We start from the raw sequence: 11749 nt of genomic DNA, 5'->3' as shown, positions 1-11749 counted from the left end.
GCAGTGAATCTACCCTGATCGTCAATCCATGTGTTGTGTATTATGTCTGGCCATTGTTTTCAGATAAGAATGGAGGTCCCTCTTGAACTAGAGGTGAAGGCCACGTGTACTACTAATTTTTAGCCCCAGCGATCAAGTGCCTTACACGAGTTGCCGATTAGATGCACCCATGTCCCAAATGGATAGAGCAGGTGTTAGTGCAGAGAGTCCCCCTCCCCTGAATGTAGGTGTACCGGTAACGTTTCTTTCCCACTGCTATCGCAATTAAACAACAATGAAAATTAAATAAACATGTCCCCCACCCCCAAAACAGCCCCCGCCCTCCCCCTCCCTGCCTCCCTGCCTCCCTGCATGACGTACAATGTACCTCCCGCCACCCCAAATTTGCAGAGTGCCTATCACCCACCCTTGAAATAATCGGGAACGTGAGCTAGCCCCACTCCCTGGGGCATCGATTCGTATAATAGCATTTGCCCCTAACACATAACACCGGAGGAAAAACTGAATCATGACTTATTGCATATACAAGGGACCCACAATACCCCGCAACAGTTTATAGTTATGTCTTTGGATCCGCTGGCAACAGCGTCGGGCGACCACAGAGTACCACTACAGAGCAGTTCCATTGTCAGCAGACCTATGTTCGTGAAGGCTCTATAATGTTGACCCTGTTGACCAGCACTACAGGGACCTTCCTTTAGTCCGCCTGTTCGCTGTTACGAGGTAATTTCCGTGGCGGCATCACGACCTGGTGGGGACCCATGTTGGCAGCCCGGGCGATCTTGGTTCCCAGTCCCACGGCGCGCTTTGTTGTTTCGCTTACCGACCATGCACCAGCCATCATGCCAGTACCATGCATCTTTGGGGCTGGAGAAGAACCAGGCTTTCCCTTCGGATTCAACGCGCAGTTTTGCTGGAAAGAGCATAGCATATTTGATTCCTTGATCACGCAGGGCGCGTTTCACCTCCAGGAAGCTATGGCGTTGTCTCTGCACCCTTAGTGTGAAGTCTGGGAAAAAGGTAATTTTGCTATTGTCAATGGTGACAGGCAGGGTGCCTCGCCGCGTGCAGTATTATTTCCCGGTCTCGGAAATTGAACACCCATGCCAGGATGGGCCGGGGTGGTGCTCCGGGCTTAGGTCTGCTGCCTGGCACCCTGTGCGCCCTCTCAATGGAGAAGTATTTGGACAGGCCCTTGGGTTGGAGATGTTGTAGCACTAAGTCCTTTATGAACAAGTCCACCGCTTGCCCCTCCGCTCGTTCCGGCACTCCTAGTATACGGACATTATTGCGGCGCATACGGCCTTCATAATCGTCAACTTGGCGTTCTAACATGTCCTGATTGACTTGAAGATCTGTGACTGGGGTTTGAGGAGGTTGGAATCAGTCGCCAGGCCCTTAGATGTGGATTCCACTTCAGTGATGCGCTCGGTCATTTTTCGCATGTTTGCCCTGATCAGGGAGACCTCGGACGCGACAGTGTCAATCCGGCCCTCCAGGGAAGTGCGTACTGTCATAATGGCTACTAGGATGTCTTTTAGAGTGGGATCTGGCTGGTCCCCTGCCGGTTTTAGATTGGTCTGTGCCTCCACCTGCCCTTTTTGCCAGGCAAATTTATCCAGCTTCGCCTGGAGCATGTTACGACCGCTATGGCCGCTTGCCATGGTGTAATCAGTGTGCCACATGCAGCAAAGGAGAGGTTGGGCCCAGCTGGCTACTCACCACCGCCTGCGTGAGGGACTGAGCCCAATCCGGCCTGTTGGGTTTCACCAGTCGAGCCTGCCCCAAGGAGGACACACTTCAGGCTGCGCTTCATTCGTGAGATAGGGAAGGGGCACTGATTTGGTGTAGCTTCCTCTCGCGGCCACTACGAATGTCTCTTGCAGGCAAGGTGCAGTCTTATTAGAGGCTGTGGGCAAGTACAATGGCTCCGAATGGGTGCCGCCTTTTCCTGTTGCGAGCAGTCTATATTGTTAGTGACCACCACACGTGCTTTCCTCTGGACCAGCAGAACAGGCTTCTGTGTTGATGTACACCCCACAACAAGAGGATTAGGGCCTGTGATGGGTGTCAATGGTCGCCCCTCAGAGAGAAGCCGCCCGAGCACCCTAGGCGCCGCAGCCGCATTGCGGTGCACGTTGGTCCCATGGCGCACTTCCCCGCAACAGTGGAGCTCAGATCATGCGGCAGATGCCTACCACGCTGGATGGCAGTGGGGAGGTCCGGTGGACCCGATGCAACTCAGCCTTGATGGGCATCACACAGTTTTCAGGGCATATGGGGCCTATGATTTGTCAAAACTGGCTGCCTCAGCAAGCAGGCCCGCCCTCTCCACCGCCACCACGGTATCGTCGTTATCAATGGCCGGTCGCCAGCCAGTCACGTGGGATCAACGGCAGGCAGATATCAGGGTTAGCAGGGCTGGATTTTAGTCAGGACCAGTGAGGGCAACGTTTGATATTATAGGGCCGCTCCGGTGGGCGCTTGCATGTCCGTCTATTATGGCGCCACAGCTATGCTTCGAGCAGGTAAATGAAGGGCCGTATGGCGCGTGACCCGCCCGTCTGCCGTACCGCAGGTGCCGCAATGTCAGCGGACTCACCAGGAATGAATCAGGGTGATATTCAAAGATGTGTGACCCCTCGGGGAGATGGTAGTCGGGAGTTGTACCGCAACTGCGGCACCAGCGTATTTAGGCAGCCGGAGGCCCGCAGGGCACACCTCACGCCCGCAGTGACTGAGGCCCGGGTCCGGCTCGAGACCTCCGCCAGTACTCATTGGATCTAGACCGCAAGCGGTGGAGCAGCACACCACCCCGGGGGGAGTAGCTGGCCTTCGTTACAGCAGTTTTCTTTCAGGGCAAATCTGTAAATAACATATATTAAGGGAGTTGGGCGACGGAGCTTTGCTATCGTGCGGCCATTTCCTCTGGCAGTTGGCCTCACCCCTGGTCATTTTAACCAACACCTGAATCCTCTATCCTGCTTGTAGGAAGGTGGAATCTGACTACATGGTTGCCCCCACTTTTTTCCTGGTGTTTTGATGGTTTTTGACTTAGTTTGGCTGGGAACCTGCTATTCAGGTCCCCAGCCTATCTGCTTTCTCTTATAAATTGATTCCTAGTACCTTAGGTACATCACAGATAGGATTCTGGGGTGCCATTGTAAGTCCCTAGTATATGGTATACTCTGTACCCAGGGCATAGGTAGCCCAGAGGCCTACCAGGGGCTGCAGCATGTATTTTGCCACCCCTGGGAAGCCCTCCAAAATGACACCACAGGTCTGCTACTGCAGCCTGGGTAAGGTGGTGCATGCACCCCTTACAGAGATATAGGTTCACTATATCTCACCTATCACTGCACATACATCAGTCACCCCTATGGCAGGCCTTATCAATCCTGAAGGCAGGGTGCTTGGTTTTGTGTGAGAGGGTGCCCATGCATGAGCAGAGCCCCTCTGCAGCCTTCGGAATCTCTTCTCCGAGGTTGTCTGTAATGCAGCCTGACCATATAACATGTTGTGTTTTGTGTCAAACACCTTGGAATCATACCCCCACACCAGTAACTAGTGTGGGAGTATGATCCCACCCTTCTAGAGGGAGAGACATGACATCGCCGGTATACCCGGTACCAGCTAACAGAGCCCTGGCATCACAAAATGGATGCTGCCAGCCACAGACATGGGTCTGGCCTCCTGCTGCTGACCAAAACTCCGGCAGGGGAGGCCTGGACAATAGGTTTCCTGTCACAGGGAGGTGTTACCACCTCCCAGACAGGCCTTAGTGGATTAGGGCTGGGTGGGAGCACTCCAGGAGTTCTTTGAAGTCTGCACTGGGGGCACATTTGGTGTCCCTGTGCATAGTCCAGCTCAAACCGGTTGCAGGGGCTACCAGCCCCTGCCCTGGCGTGAAACTGAACAAAGGAAATGGGTGTAGCCACCCCTCTTTCCAAGCCCTCTCATAGGTGGGTCCCCAGAGTTAGTCCAACCCCTTCCTTGGGTAAATAGAAGGAACCCCCGACTACAGGACTTTAGATTACACCTGGACAAAACTCTGCTACAGATATCCTGGAACTTTGACAATCTACATGACTAGATGACTGAAGAATCTCCCTTGGAGTAAAGGAGTTACTCCCCTGCTTGGCAGGCACCAAAGACGCATCTGTCTGGTCTGCATTTCCGAAGCTCCCGCCGGACGCCGAAGACTTTGCAACACAGGAGGTGGGTTTCCAGACATCCCAGAGGCTGACCCGAGTCTCCAGCAAAGCTGAGACCCGTAGCCCTCGTTGGTACCATAGAACTGGAAGCCCTGGACACCGTGCACATTTGCAAGTGCATCAGCTTCTCGACGTCCTTTGAGGCTGTGCATTGGGTTACTTGTAGCCCAGACCCCGAGCACCCTTTCCACTGAAGATTTCTGGCCTACACTCCACAAGTGTTCCGTGAGCCAGCCCTTTGTGTGTTTGCTCGAGGCTCCATCGCGATCCCTGGTCCATCGACTGGTGGGTCCCTGTGAAGGTAACTCTGGCTTCAATTGGGCTTCTCTGGTTGCTCCAGATGTGCCCTGACTCTCCATCACTTGGGGAGTCCCCAGGATCTTGCTGGTCCGCACTGAAGCATTTCTTCTCTTTCTACGTGGGTTGCTATTGCCAAGGCTTATTGTGGCGAATCTGGGCACCGACGCTGCAGCACTCGACATCCTTTGTGGTACCGCTCAAATCCAGCTCCTGGTCATCCTTGACGCCTCCTGGTCCTCGTGTCTGAAGAGTCAAGCTTCCCCTCTTCTCACCTGAAGCACCCGACATCGGTGGGCATTCGCCTATTGTGCCCCTGGTCACTGGCAAGTGACCCAGACTCTGCCCCCTCTGCTTTCAGGTTCTTCACATCTTCGATGCAGGCTTGGATCTCTTCGGACACTTTCCATCTTCCCGGCATCAGCACTTTTCAGTCTCCTACCATTGAAAAAGGTGATGCGACCCAACACCATTTGACACCTATGCACCGGCTTCCCTGGGTGAGGTAACACGAGTACTTCGGTGCTCCTCTGGGTGTTGGCCCTAGAACCATCTAAGTCCAAAAGGGTTTGTTCCCAGTCCACCTCTAAGTGTCCTTAAACTTTAAAATTCTAACCGTGACTTTCCCTATAGAAGCTAACAGGAGCTCGTGGCTGTGTTCTCACACTGCACACAGCCCCCGTGGGTCCCCTGTGTCACTACCTTGGGTGGTGCTTTGGGGTCCCAGCGATTCTACAGGCTCTAGGCCTTGTGTCTAGACAAGTTGTGGTTCTTATACCACTTTCTTAGTATATGGCTTTGTCAGCCCCTAGGGCCTAACGTGTATTGTGCTAATTTACTGTAATATTTGAAGTGTAAATATGTGCTTTTGCCTCTAGCCTCATAAAGAGACTAGAGGGGTGTGTTTAGTAATAAATTCATATATTTTGTATATATACCTAGTGTGGTCTCCTTTCATTTAGCCACTCAAGAGATTATAGACTGGTAAAACAAGCTGCTTTACATTCCTTCAAGACTTACCCTGAAGGCTGCTCTCCATAGCTACCACTAGGATAGCTTTCAATAAAGGTTGTATTTAACCTATCATCAATAAGGGATTGTTTGGACTGGTGCAAGGTGCCCACTATAACTAGTGGACAGCATATACCAGGCCAACTTTTCACACTGCTGTCCCAGTGGAAAGTCTGGGCTGCAAAGTATTGTAGTCAGGGGAGAAGGGTACGTCATAACCCCCTCCTTCAAATTATTCCTATATTTTCAATGTGGCAGTAGTAGTGTAAAGTAAAGGGTCCCTGTGTCTAGTTCTGGGTGTTAACCAGGTTGAATTGTGAAAGGGGATTGTAGAGTATCTTTGTTGAACCTGGACCCAGATTTAGAATAATGGATTTGAAAACCTGATACCATGGGAAAGGTGTTCAGTTCCTTGATCATATGTAGTGGTGGATCTGATACAAAGCAAATTATACCATCAGCAAGTGATGCCAGTTTGTGTAAAGGACTGTCACATCTGGATGGGGGTAATGCCCTACTACATGGCTTCCCAGACTCCACACTGGAAACACATTTTGTCTTACTGGAGTCCAATGAGTGAAACTGCATTGGACAATCGGAAGACTTCAATCTACATCTTTGATTAAATTATCACTGGTTGATGTGAGGTAAAGTTTGTGCTTTAGAGCTGTATTGAGTAGACACATGTCCATATATATGTATACTTCATTGGTTTACTTCAGTTTCAATGCTACCATATAGGTGACACCCATGGGGTGGTTCCTTTTTCCTTCTCAATAATATCATCCTTCTCTAGGTGAGCCAACTTTACTGCCATTTTGGCCTCCTCATGAAAAGCAACACTCTGTTGTCTAAGTGCTATTGGCTGCTCTGTCTGATCATCGTGCAGCCATACTGTCTTATCTTTCAAGCAACCTATGCCCTTGAAGAGTGCTTGGAAGTCAAAGAAGGTCTGGGTAACTTCACAATTGCTGACACTCATGACAATTTAAATGAGGCACAGATTCTCAGCAGTGTGAAAGCTGGTAAGGGTGCCGGACCCTGTGTTTGTAAGGAAAACCAAGACAATCTGGTCTTCATACTTTATAGGGGCAACAAAAACCCACACAGCGGGAGCAGAGTTTTGGTTCCTTATGTGCAGAGACAAGCGGTGATCAAATGCAGCAGTGGTGGCTGTGTCGTATATTGTGCCTGTTACATTATTCTGATGGATGAATTTACATATGTGTGCAGTAACAAATTGGTAACAAATGTCTACTAGGCAATTGGGCTGATTTTGAAGAAGTCGCACAGTTTTTGATGGATTATACCGCATGTACCATAGCCTCTACTACCCTTTCTTTTCATCAGAATCTTATAGCTCAGGTAATGAGAGAGGTAGAGGTGGCAGCACAAATGTTTGTTGTTGGAGATGTTGATTGCTAGCGAGAACGTTTTGGGCCTTTTCAACATGCATGGTATACGTTGATCAACTCATCACTACGCTGTCTTATTTGCCTCTGCTTTCATGGCCTCAAAGTACATTATGAGCCTTGTGCCCAAGAGCGATAATTTTGCAGCCTGTGATGATGGCATACCAATTATTTTGAATAAATGGATTGCTGGGATACCAGAGGGCTCTCCAACGGTCAACATTGGTGGTTGATGTGTAAATGGAATATCAACTCTTCTGCAGTTGACAGTTGCCCTGGGTCACCGTTGGGTAGTACTTCAGTGTCCAGGGTCTCACCTTCCTAGCTCTCCAGACCTCAGTCTAGATTACTAATTGTTGTGCAGTTCTGCACAATTTTGTACTTCATCCACATGCCTGCACTATAGTAAGTTAATAGATATAATGCTTTGTGTTGCGTTGGGCCACATGAGCTCTCATGAAAGACATCAGTGGTAAACACTTATAAATAACTCTGTCATACGCCCTCAAGAATTTGTATTGCTGAAGTAACTGCAAGCAGAGAGTTGTGTATAGAAGGTCTCTAGCCCTTTAGTGTTTCTAATGCTGATGACCAGCAAGTTGAAACAACTGGGAATGGTTAGAATTTGTATCAGTCTATCCGCAGAGATACATCTGATGCCAAAAATCTAGAAGATTCTTGTTGACCTAAATAGGGAAGTGGTTCTTCTAGCTGGATCTAAAGTCAGGATCCCTCCAGCTGCAATTAGAAGAGTTCACATAATTTGTTATGATATTCTCAACCAACATAGGGCTAGAGCAATACTGGAGACTGGACTTTGGTATCTCCTTGGACACTGAGATATCCCAGAACATGATAAGAGAAGTCTTGGCAAAACTTTAAGGTGTAACAAACATAAGCAATGATATCCTGATATGTGTAGCAAACATAAAAGATCTCCAAACAAAGGCTGATAGCTGCCATGCAAAGAATAGTACACTGGGAACTAACTATACGGCGTCCTACAAAATGAGTTACAATTGTTTTGGTATATGTTTTTAAGCAAAGGAGTGAGTTCCTACCCTCAGAATATCATCAAAGAGGGGGGCGTGGTCTGGCCACCCAGGAACATGGCCGCCTAGGAGAGGAGCTCCGCTTCGGGTGGAACCTCCGATAGAGGCGCCACTCTCCTCAGCGCGAATAGGACTACTGCAACGTGAAATTTGACGAGCCCAGTGTGGCGGCAGTGATTACACCGGCTTTCGTGACAATGTGAGCTCTCTCCGAGTCCATTTTTGTCGAGGAGGTAATTGCCTGTCAGACGCGCACTGGGCCCTGTTGCACAATTAGAATCCCCGGCCCTCGCGTGACTGGTGTGTGCCGTCTGTCGCCTCACAGCAAGACTATTGTTGCCGCGCGCACCGGAGATTTGAAGGCAACGTTCTTTTGCCTCCGGACATTTATAAATGGTGAGAAACACTGGCATTTTTCAAACTTTGACACAATAGACTCTCTGTTCTCGACGTGGCAGCTTCTATGCGTGGATATTAATGGATAACATTCTTAAACAGGAAAATTACTCTCTGAACATCTGAGAGATGTTTATTCTTAGATGGCCATAAAGCGCTCAATGCTCCACAAATTATAGTTATTCTTTGGTGATTTATTCTTCAGGTTGCTCTAAAACTCGCTTCCTGTAGTGTGAGCCCTTTTACGCTGTGGGTTTACGACGTCATTCCTGTCTCCTCATGAAGTTATCCTTCTTGATGCTCATTTTACCTCATGACTGGAGGTGAATTTACTTTTATAACAAACGCAGCCCAATGTATGGAGAGCTTACTGTGGAACAATCTCAGCTTTGAGTTTTGAGCGCGCTGTCATCAGGATATTGTTTCTTCATGTGAGGAAATCTCCTGAAAAATGGGGTAAGTTACAGAGTCTCAATACTGCCATCTTGTTACACCTATCTCTGAACACTCTGGACAGTATTTTCTGAAGAATAAGTGGCTTTATGAGTGCATCACCCAGCACTAAGAGCATATTTTCCTGATATATTTCAAATTACACGTATTTTGTTTGTCAGATTGAGTCACTGTTATAATCCGGACAAGAGGTCTTGTGCTACTACTGTTAATATTTTATTAATATACTACAGAAATTCTCCAAATGCCTAATCATAAGAGCAAGAACAAAGCTCCAAAGCCACCTCTCTCTGCAGACATTCTGAAAAAGCATTGGCATAGCCAATAGGTCTCGCCTTTGGGACCTTATAAGTGCATAACTAAATACTTATAAGGTCCCAAAAGCAAGACCTATTGGCTATGCCAAGCGGCCGTGAGGCCGCGAAAGTGAAAGTGATTGCGATCACGATCACGCTCAAACATCAAAGCGGCTGTGCGCCCGCTAAAGTGAAAGTAATCACGGTAAACAGCGGCGCGCGCGCCCGCGCACATGCACTGTAGCTCTAGGCTGGCCTGGTAGCACTTTTTGGAGCCCTCTCAATAAGTCTCACCAGGCCAGCGTATGCGCTGGGTCAGGCAAGACCTAAAAACCACAAAGTTTTGCAACGAAAGACTCAACCTCACCAATGTCTAATCCATCTTTGGCCACCTCCTCTGCAGTGCCGGAAGCCACTATGGAACGTATTTTACAGGAAGTATCAACTATCAGTTGTCATTTAACAGATATGGATATTAATATCTCTTCTCTCGCAACAGAGACCAAATCCATTCGAGCAGAGATTGTACACTTTAATGCTAAAACGGATGAACTAGATCAACGCCTATCAGTGGTAGAATCGAAACTTATCTCCACATAAAATAAGGATCAGGATCTCTTGCTTCTTCGCAGTAAGCTAATTGACTTAGAAGACCATAGCCGATGAGACAATATCCTTTTTTTGGATTTGCTGGAAAGATTGAGGATCAGAATGCCAGACTTTTCGTATGTAATGTCCTTCCTAAGCTTCTGGGCATCTCCTTCAGTCCAACACTGGAAATCCAACGTGCTCATCGAATAGCCGCTCCACATACTGCCTCAGATCCTCGACCACAACCCCTCATTGCTTGCTTCTTGAGGCATGAGCAAGTGCGACAAATATTAATAGCAGCACGCACACAAGGCTCATACATCTATGACGGCCATGAAATCTGCATTGCAGCTGACTTATCACGAGAAACTAATGAAAGGAGAAAGGCTTTCCTCTCTATGAGGCCACAATTGCGGAAAATGGATATCAAATATGGTTTGTTTGATCCTGCCCATTTTCGCATTACTAAAACCAGCAAATTCAAAGACTTTTACAATCCTGATGACCTAAAACACTTTATAGATTCACAACGCATTCAAGACATGGAAGTTCGATATACCTCTACTGAACAGACTCCTCACAGCTCTCAACATCCTCCACAGCTGTCAGACACTCGGCGACTTAATCCTAGTGAAGTTCGTCATAGAGTCAGTATCTGCCTTCACACAAGATTTGCATAGAGACAAATCCCGATCTCCCTTAAAATCTGCTTTGGATGAAGAATGACTTTCATAATGTTTGTATTCCACTGCTGACATGATTGATAATTCACATCCCCTATACAGCTCTCTTCTAGCTCTTCACATCAGAGATTACCTCCTTATTGTTTATAGGAGTACTCACTATCTGTCATTTATTGCAATATGCTATCAATTTTTGTTTTACATAATTTCCTTAAAATCTGCTTCGGATGAAGAATGACCTTCACAACATTTATATTTCGATACAGACATGTTTGATGGTTCATATCCTCTAGATATCTATTTTCTAGTTCTTCATATTAGAGTTTACCTCCGACAGTGGTGACCCTCTGTTTTATCCACGTAATTATTTCTCAACTTAGAATGGTTATAGGATTATTTATTACCTGCTATTTATGGTAATCTATTTTCAGATTTTGCTTTGTGCAACATTTATTCTATTTCATAATAGCTACCCTGATTTATTGTTTAATTTCAACATACAATGTATTTACTTCCATTTACGTTTTTGGAGTTATGGTGATTTTACTGCAGCCTCTCACGTTTTATTAGCCTCGATCTCCTCCCTTTTAATAATTTTATATTAAATATGTTATTAATATATATTCGATAATATCTCTATTTATTAGCACATGTTGTCCTTCTCATTATCTATTTATTAATATTTATATTTATATTTGTAACTTAGTTTATACCTCTAATTTATAATATTATATATTTAATGTCTACTGTATCGTATCCATAGTCATTGTTCAATATGTCATTATTATGTATTAGATAATATCTCTATTGATTAATGTATTTATTAATGTGTTAATATTCCTATCACTATTTATTTAACAATGTTTCTATCTATCTTCACACCTAAGTCTATTTCTGTATCTCATTTATTCTTGTACTTTTATGATCACCTTCCTCTACTCTATGTCTATACCTATCTGTTATTGAATTTACATATATCTGATATCTCACTATTTATTCAATTAACTTTCTCTTGCCTTCTCAGTTATTCTTTCCCTTCACTCTTTTCATCCATTTCTCTATTTCTAATCACTTCTAAGTTTATATTATTACGTTTGATCCACGAATATTTATTGCTAAGTATATCTTATTTATAGTTGTAAGTTATCAGCTAAATGTTATGCATTTTGTGTCTATAATTATATATCAATTGTATATATGCGTCTTTTTATATATATACTTATCTATTCTTTTAGAACTAGTTTCCTTCTTTTTTACAGATGTTTCCCTTCACTCTATTTGATTCTATTTATAACCATATTTATTGTTAAATGTATTTCATTCGCAGTTGCAATATGTAGTATT

At 46.1% G+C, this 11749-nt stretch overlaps 1 protein-coding gene across 1 annotated transcript in view; it reads left to right on the top strand.

The window, feature by feature from the left end:
• The first annotated feature begins 8015 nt into the window (after positions 1–8015).
• Positions 8016–11749, top strand: part of PHGDH (phosphoglycerate dehydrogenase) — a 149664-nt gene continuing 145930 nt past the window's right edge. The window contains exon 1 of the mRNA XM_085618558.1: positions 8016–8838. The gene's annotated coding sequence lies outside the window, so the exon portion shown is untranslated. The remainder of the gene's footprint in view (positions 8839–11749) is intronic.

This window comes from Triturus cristatus, chromosome 7, assembly GCF_964204655.1.
Source record: "Triturus cristatus chromosome 7, aTriCri1.1, whole genome shotgun sequence".
NCBI classification, from domain to species: domain Eukaryota; kingdom Metazoa; phylum Chordata; class Amphibia; order Caudata; family Salamandridae; genus Triturus; species Triturus cristatus.
The sequence above is the reverse complement of the archived record's forward strand: the minus strand, read 5'-3'. Positions and strand labels throughout refer to the sequence as shown.